Here is a 9,051-nt window from a genome sequence, read left to right on the forward strand (position 1 = left end):
TGCTACAGTACATACTTTAGTCTAAACAGACAAAAGGCGTCTCAGCCCTTTAGATAAAGCTTGAAGCATGACAGGTAGTACAAGAAATCTGCCATAGTTCCTTCAGTTACATTACTGGAACAGGTTGCCCAGAGAAGTTGTGGCTGCCCCATCCCTGGAAGTGTTCAAGGCCAGGCTGGATGAGGCTTTGGGCAACCTGGTGTAGTGGAAGGTGTCCCTGCCCATGGCAGGGGGGTTGGACCTGGATGATCTTTGAGGTCCCTTCCAACCCAAACCATTCTATGATTCTATGACTATTATCCCTTCTGAATGGGCTCACCTAGGCATTTAAATAGGTCTTAATATTCACCACAAAGCCAAGCTGTATCACTACACTCAGCACTACCTGATGTGATTCACTAGACAAGCTCTTTTCTTCTAAAGTCTTACTGCACGTGGTTACATGGGCTTATCGCATAAGAAAACAGGTGAAGCACACAGGAGAAGAGTTTGAAGTCTGCAAGAGCCACGGGCTCATACCCAGCCTTCCCCCGAAGTGAGGGAAGTACGCATGAAAAGGAAAGAAATCAGTTTCCTGTACAGAGAGACATGAAGGAACATGAGGTCTCATCTGTTGACAAAACAACACTCCCTAAAAAAATAAACAGAAGAGGTAACAACTTCAATGCAAAAACTTAAACTCCACGTTGGAGGGAACAGGAAGAGTGGGAAACATGACTTACCAGAGAGAGGCAACATCTGCTCAGATCCCATCAAAAGAACAGGACTGTCAAAAGGAACACGGGGAAGAGGCACAATTAAAGCCCCAAAACTACGTAAATAAAAAGCCTTAACAAGGCGTCCTTATAAAAAGAACGGGAATTCTGGCCCCGTGCACAGGGACAGTGGAACACAACTCGTACCGCGGCCAAAACAGCAGCAGGAGTCAAGCGCGGCTGCCAGCGGCATGAGGCGATCCCTCCGCTCGGCTGTACGGGCAGCAGGGACACAGCCACCCCGCGGGGCGCGCAGGGAGGCGGCTGGCGCCAGACGAGGCCCACACGGCCACCGGCCACCCCCCTTGCTCCGTGCGCCCGAGGGACGCGCCGTCACCCTGCGGCAGGCCCGCGGCCGCGCCGCCGCCCGGGACGGCATCCCTGCCCGCCCGCGGAGGAGGCCGCCGCCGCCGCCACCTCCGGCCGCGCGCCTCAGCCCGCCGCCTGCTCCCGCGGCAGCCCCGGCTGAGCAGAAGGAAGGGGCGCCGGGTCGCCGCCGCCCCTCACCCCGCGGGCCGAGGGGGCGTGCCGGGCCGCGGCCCCGCAGCTGACAGCCCGGCCGCCCTCCTCCAGGCCCCGGCCCGCCAGGCCGGCCCACCCTCCCGCAAGACGCCGGGGCGAGCCCGGCCGCCCCCGCCGGCTCCTTACCGCGGGGCAGGGCATGGCGCGGAGCCCCCACAGCCCCTCCCGGGGCGCGGCCTCCTGCCTGGGCCGGGGTCGCCGGGCTCCGGGCTGCCTCCGCCGCCTCTCACAGCCACAACAACATGGCGGCCGCACGGGACGCGGGCACGGCTGGACCGGGCGGGCGCGCGCCCGGCCCCGCCTCCTCCCCCCCTCCCTCCCGCCCCGCCTCCTCCGCGGGGCGGAGCCGGGCGCGCGCCGTTCCCGCCCCTCAGCGCCCTGAGGGGGCGGCCGCGGCCGGCAGCGCGGTTCTCCTCAGGGCTCCTCGGCGCCTTGCCGCGGCCATCCCCAGAGCCCGGCAGCCGCTCTCCCTCAGCAGGTGAGGCCGACTCACCCTCTCCTCTTATAACCCTGCGGGGGCTTTACCGCCCGCAGCTGGCGGCCCAGAGCGCTGCTGAGGCGGGAGGCGCGGTGCGGTGGTACCGACGGTGTCTCAGGAGAAGGTTTAGCGGCCGCCTCCGCCATCCTGTGAGGAGGCAGTAGGTGGAGGCAGGCGGGAGTGGGGTGCTGAGGGCGCCAAGGAGCTCTGCACGCCGAGGGCTGCCCGTGCCGCGCCGCACCTGCTGGCGGTGGGGCCTGCAGTCCTGGGCTCCTCCTCAGCACTCCTGCAAAGCCCGCGCGTCCCTTGGAGAAACACCCTGTCTGGCTACAGAAGCCGCTCTTGCGCACAAGGCCTTCCGGCCGACGCTTTCCTCCTTTGCTTTTGTGGCATTCGGCTCAGCTGTAAGAACATGTGTGGCCCCGTGCCATCAGTAGGCGCGCTGTCCAAGCCACCATGAGCGGCCTGCAGCTCCCAGAGCATGAGGTAATGGGGAGCGGGGAGCCAGCACGAGGCAGGGGAGCCAAAAAATACATGGAAATTGAGAGACAAGTGATAAAGCAGAAGGGGCATGAGCGTTAAGCGACAGAAAGGCATGAGAAAGCTTGAGAGGCAAATGGCAGCAGCGTCAGAGGTGGCAGGGTACGGCTGGCAGGAAGTGTTGCAGTTTCCAAAGCGAAGCTTTAACTAGGCCTCGTGCAGTGGAGTTCTTTTTCAGCAGCAAGATTTATATCCGGGTTTTGTTGCAAGTGTGATGGATCATTAATGCTTTCTTTTTATACATATCTTTAAGTTACAATACCGTATGTAGGTCAGGTTGTACTTTTGAGAGATATTTCCACCTGCTCCTCATGTTTGCCTTGATCTGAAATGAAACGCTTGCTTGCAAGTAACTATAAAACGCAGTCCTAAATTATCCGCAGGACTCTCCCTCTGAGTCCAAGGCTAGTCATTGTAACAGATGGACTTCAGTCTGTCATTAAGTCATGTTTAAGCTAGAAGTAGCATTAATGTTCAGAGAGAACAATACAAAATACAGGATCCCATGTCTTTAAACTCAGATATAAGCCACTGAGTGAGCTGTTTTCTAGTTTTCCTCCCTTGGTCAGAGACAGTGAACATTTGAAAGCCCTTCTAAAGGGATTTTTTCCAACAACAAGCCATCATCTGAATGCAAATGTGATCTGAATGTCAATATGTACCTTGAGAGGAACTTTGGAAGAAATACAGATAACTGAAGGGAAAAACAGCATTCCTGGCCCGTTTATACCCAAAAGCAATGAAAAAATGTTCAGCTGGTATAGCTGTAACTGAAAAGGATGTGTGTTGACAGCATTAGGAAGCAGAATACGAATTTTGAAAACTGCCTGTTAAATGGTTGCCTTTTGCAGTATCCCTGGGCGGAGATCAAATGTGACCTACTTCAGGAAGCTGAATCCTGGAGACCCAGGGTTTTTGTACAGCAGAACCTGCCGGTTATTCCTTCTGGTTTTTAAAGAGGGGGAACTAGCCAGAGTGCCATCCCTGTGACAGGAAAAGCTGTGCACTTCCAGCTGCCTATTTCAGTGACACAAGTTGTCGTCTTTGGCATTATCCTTACCAATACGGTTGAACATATTGCATGGAGACTTTCCATGTCCTGTGTTCCGAGTCTCTCAATTTCTTGTGTTCCAGTCTGTTTTTTAATAAATGTTAGGTATGGGCCTAAAGTGTGAAAGGACTTTTGCCTCCATTTTCTGTGATGACTGGGGCAAAGGATGATAGCTAATGAGAATTATTTTATGGAAACGGAAATCACTGCACGCAAAGGGAGAGCAAGGCTGTGAGAATCTGACACGCAGCTCAGGGAACGAGGTGTTCCCAAGCCCACGGTTCTGACGGACCATGAGGCTGTCCTCACTCATTCCGTACAAAGTTTTTAATTTGTCAGATTGAGGGTAGTAATGAATTACCGAGGAACTACTGAAGCAAGAGGAAGAAAAGCAGTCCAGTCATTGTCCTGCACGTGGGCCGGAGCAATCCCAAGCACAAGTACAAGCTGGGTGGAGAATGGATTGAGAGCAGCCCTGAGGAGAAGGACTTGGGAGTGCTGGTGGATGAGAAGCTCAACATGAGCCGGCAACGTGCGCTGGCAGCCCAGAAAGTCAACCGTGTCCTGGGCTGCATCCAAAGCAGCGTGGGCAGCAGGTTGAGGGAGGGGATTCTGCCTCTCTGCTCTGCTCTGCTCTGGTGAGACCCCCCCTGCAGTGCCGTGTTCAGCTCTGGGGTCCCCAACACAAGAAGAACATGGAGCTGCTGGAGCGGGTCCAGAGGAGGCCACGAAGATGATCCGAGGGCTGGAGCACCTCTGCTCTGGAAACAGGCTGAGAGGGAGTTGGGGCTGTTCAGCCTGGAGAAGAGAAGGCTTCAGGGAGACCTTCCAGTACCTAAAGGGGGCCTACAGGAAAGCTGGAGAGGGACTTTTTCCAAGGGCGTGTAGTGACAGAACATGGGGCAATGGATTTAAACTGGAAGAGGGGAGATTTCCATTGGATCTAAGGAAGAAATTCTTCCCTCTGAGGGTGGTGAGGCACTGGAACAGGTTGCCCAGAGAAGCTGTGGCTGCCCCATCCCTGTAATTGTTCAAGGCCAGGTTGGATGGGGCTTTGGGCAACCTGGTGTAGTGGCAGGTGTCCCTGCCCATGGCAGGGGGTTTGGAACTGGATGGTCTGGAAGGCCTCTTCCAACCCAAACCTGTGATTCTATGATTTAGACGCCTGTTAGTCTGACCTCAAGAACATTAAAAGCTTAGAAAAAAATATAAAGGAAAAGGTAGTTTGGGACAGACAAGTAAATGGAAAATAAGCAAAATGTGACATAACTTTACTAAAGATATATTGCATTTAACCAAGATTATACCCTTGATGATTGTTTTCTAGACAATGGATATACAATAGATGTAATCTAACTAGATTTAACAGGATATTAAATACAATGCCACGTGGCAAATGCCCCCGTGGTTTATCTGGGGAGCTATTTGGTAGGTAAGAAGGTCGCTACAGACGGATGGCAATTGTTGGGGTGGAAAGGTGGACGGTGAGGGTGGAGCTGAGCTCCTGAAGAAAGGACTTGGACACTATCAGCAGGTTCAAAAATATATTCAGTAAATGACTGGAGAGCAGGTCCGTAAAAAAATAGCTGCATTGAAAAGAGAGGGAAGTCACCTCAAACATGCAGTACCTGTGGATGCACAGGGAGTGCAAAGGGAAGAGGGAACAGAAAGTGGCTGAGCACCGATGCTCTCCTTCAACGGCATCGCTCACTGCCCCTCGTGGAGATGGAGTCCTGGGCCACAGGGACTAACAGGTCCAACGACTTACGTTCTTTTGATCTTGCCCAACATTCTTTGGCCGGGCCTTGGAACGAAAGGTAGGAGCGAGGTGATGGCATTTGCTGATAGCACAAAGTCGGGAGGCACCAGCAATACGGAGGGAATGTCTGTGTTGCTGGAAGAGTTGGATAGCATGGAGTGCTGGCGCATTAGAAATGGGATGAAATTTAATAGTGGAAAGTACAAGGTCATGCACTTGGGAATTGCTAACAAAAATCTCTGCTGCAAGCTGGGAGCTCATCAGTTGGAAATGACAGAAGAGAAAAATCTGGGTGAATTTATTGCTCTCAAGATGACTGCGAACTCCCAGTATGAAGCAGCTCCGACAAAAAGCACATGTCAACTGAGAGATTTCCGAGAAGGGGAAAATGCTAATACCATTGTACAAAGCTCTGCTGCAACCTTCTCTGGAATTATGCATGCAGCTCTGGTCACTTTTAATCAAGGGACACGAACTTAAAATGTGACTGGAGAATAATTACAGGGTAATCCTGAGCTTTTCTTACACGAGGATCTTGAAATAATTTGTTTAGCCAAAAAATTGAATGCTGGGAAGGGATACAGTTGTTCTCTGTGAAACTTCAGGGAGCAAACACAGAGGTAAACACACCTCCCTTAAGAGCAAGGGTGATGTTAATGTAAGAGCAAACAAGTATCCGATGGCCGTGAAAAGTCTGGGCTGAAACACGAGAACACCAGAGCTTCCAGGAGCTCAAGTGCTGAGGCTCTAGGTCATCCTTGCCAGAGCTGGCTTACCACCAGCTGAGAACTGACCCCAAGGACTCCCCAAGCCCTTTCCAGACCTCTCTTGCTGTTCTAGACACGGCCACCAAGTTACGAGTTGGCTTCTTGTGAAAAGAAAAGGGGCACCTGATGTGGAAGGAGATTCTTTGGGCTGCCGTCGCGGGCCAAGTGTCATTTGAGTTGTCGGCTGTATTTAGCAAGGCCACATTCAAAATCTGCGTGTGGTCGTGGTGGAGGCAGACAGCATCCTGTCCTGGATCATCCCAGGATCTGAGGTGATCCCTCCGATCATCTTCCCACTGGGGCCAGCTCTCGTGCCCGTGCTGTGTGGGAGATGCAATCCTTGAGCATCCGGCACAGCAAGAGATGGCAAACCATCACAAACACATCAGGTACTTTCCTGCCCCTCTTGCCATCCCATAACCTTTATTACACTTCATTCTTGGGATCCAAACAGCCAAACTCAGGCTTCGTGGGCTGTTTCTGTTATGATGGAAAACTGATGGGAAGGTCAGATATGTCTTTAAAAAAACCCAAACCAACCACCACACCGAGTCCTGATTCTGTAAGAACAGTCAGATCGTGAAACGTAGGGTAGTTTCCTTTCTCAGGACTCCAAACTGGCTTCTTTGGCCAGTTTTCTACCCAGAAGCAGTTCTCCTCATCCTTCCTCTCCCATTTTGTTTCTTTTTTTCATTTTTCACTGTACCTTGACGTTTTACTGGCTTTACTCTCTGGTTCCTTTATTTTTTTTTAACGAATGCCTGAACAGAACACTGTGCTCAGACCCTTCTCTGACCATTGCGTTTATCCTTTGTTCTTCTTTGTGTAGGTACTTCCATTCTTTCTGCTCCCCTCAAACAAGCAATTGTTTCATTGTTCGTGTAATCCAAGTGGCAGGCGGTAAGGGCATCAGGGGCAGCACGGCGTGAGGCCACCCCTGATGAAAATGTGCCAGGTGAGAGGCACCCACTCTGCCAGTCATCCTGATGGGGCCCAGAAAACAGGTGCTCTGACTCATTCCCTTGAAAAGTAGATGCATAATTGGAAAATAATGAGGTTTTTATGACATGTGTATTGGTTTTGTCAGAACATTTTCCAATAATCTCGTTTTAGGACTTTTTGTCTTGAAATAACCCTGTTTTAAACCAAGATGTGCCATCTTGGTGATGCTTTGCCAAAGGAAGCTACACAATGGAGCTGGCTTGGCTGTGGCTACACATCGAGGTGATTATTACAGGACTAATGAAATGCGAAGATTTCGGGGACTCTGAAAACTTCAGCTCCAACGTTTTTGAGCAAATACTGAAAATGGCTTTGGGGACAGCATTTCAGGTGGGAGCAAGGACACATGAGCTGGTTGGCACGTGAGAAGCCAGCTCCACCCAGCAGATGGGCCGGAGACATGCTCTGCCCGGCTGTGAAAGGCAGGACAGCTCTTCGTGACAGAATTCCTACTGAACGTTGAGCGCAGGGCGGTGCTCCGCAGGTGATGGATGACGCCTGGCTCGCGCAAAGCCTCTCTCTACCTGGAAGGAAAAGCTGATGTCGATCCTGAAGATACACCAGCAGCTCAGTGTAGGCACAGTGTCTGGAAGCCTTGGTTTGTGTCTGCTTAAATTATTTTCTTTTACTTAAAAGACTAATAATCCGTATTTTTCGCCTTGTGAGCTAAAAATAAGGAAAATGTTCAAAGTATTTTATACTGAACACGTCTTTTGTTTGGAAAAGGTAACTGACACAACTTCAAGCTGTCAAGTACTGTGTTGCTACAACAACACACTGCCTGAAAAATGCTTTTAATAATAAAGCATTTCTATTTGTCTTTATTTTTATTCTTTTCTTTATTAATAACACTAATAAAGCATATAATTAGTATTTTAATAAGCACACTTAAGAGCCTTCCTCCTGAAGTCAGATGATTATTATCCTGTTGTATAAAAGAGAAACACAAGGCAGCGAGAGGCTAAGAAGCTGTCTGATCAGAAGGGCTGCTTCCGAAAATTGTATTATTTTAACCGATTACCTTAAGTGATAATTCTCTATACTGTAGAAATACGCCAGTAACTCGCTCAGGGCTGTGCCCGCTGTGGGCACAGTGATCAGAGGAGGGAGTTCCCACCCACAGGAACTTGCACCATCAAAGCTCTCAGAAGTTGAGCAACTCCTTCGTTCCACCAACCAGGCGAACGCTGTTCCGGCAGCAAACCGGAGTTCTGCTCGTCCGCAGATGCAATGCTGTGCGGAGAACGACCTAAGAAGCATCTTGGGCTGTTGGTGGTGTCTTTGCATAAAAAATATCCATGAGACTTTACACTAAGAATATACTTAGAAGGAGTTTCTTGGAGAACGATGGAAAATTGAAAAGATATTTAATAAATTATTGTAGGATGCATCAGGTCAGTACTTTAACGATAGTACCTCTGTCTCTATGACTCTGAAGAACGTGCTGGGGAAAGCTTACAACTTCCGTTAGTCCTTGGTAAGCCAATGTATCTATCATTAAGATAAGATGTGAAGAAGGAAAAAGTAGAGCTGGGTTGAAAAATGGCAAAGCCCGGGGCTATATCGATTCATCATTATTACTGTAATTGCATTTCAGCTGCTTAGAAAATATAATGGCCAATTTCCACAGCTTTGCAATTTGATGCTATGAGTATGTCTTTTTTTAGATTACATTGACATTTTCCTCCACTCACTTCATAACTCTTTCATTTTATTTCTTTTTTTTGGATGTGTTTAGACGTGATGGTCCTTCAGGGTTTCCTGCACTCTCAGACCTGCGTGTGAACAGCACACGGGCAGGCTGCTGCCTTCCAACCCGCTGCGATGGCCCTTTGGAAGAAAAAAAGAGGGGACAGGAGGTGTGCCCCGCCTGGTTTGCGTGTGGGGAGGAAGGTCACTGGGCCCGGTAACCGCTGAGACTGCTCTGTGAGTCGGAGGAAAAAAGCCATCTTCTGCACCGGCGCTGCAGTGAAGCAGATATTCCAACCGGACCCCAGGCTGTCGTTTGGGACTTTCAGGTGGAATTTGAGAAAATGTGGGAACTGAGGAAAGCTTTGGTGCTGTTCAGGAGGTAGAGTGCTGTATTACAGCGTTCGTGGCAGACTGACAAAGGGAACAGACTGACCTCCACCAGTGCCTTTCTGGGGTCGCTGCAGCGTTTCAGTCCTCCTCTTGGT

The 9,051-nt window shown here is 50.6% G+C and overlaps 1 long non-coding RNA gene across 1 annotated transcript; it reads left to right on the top strand.

Moving 5' to 3' along the window:
* Positions 1-1,686: 1,686 nt before the first annotated feature.
* LOC147527401 (uncharacterized) lies at positions 1,687-8,161 on the top strand. The gene is made up of 3 exons (XR_015222718.1): positions 1,687-1,755; positions 6,702-6,876; positions 6,986-8,161. It is a non-coding gene; the product is annotated as an uncharacterized LOC147527401 (long non-coding RNA).
* Positions 8,162-9,051: the final 890 nt, after the last annotated feature.

This window comes from Tauraco erythrolophus, chromosome 19 (assembly GCF_009769465.1).
Source record: "Tauraco erythrolophus isolate bTauEry1 chromosome 19, bTauEry1.pri, whole genome shotgun sequence".
NCBI lineage: Eukaryota > Metazoa > Chordata > Aves > Musophagiformes > Musophagidae > Tauraco > Tauraco erythrolophus.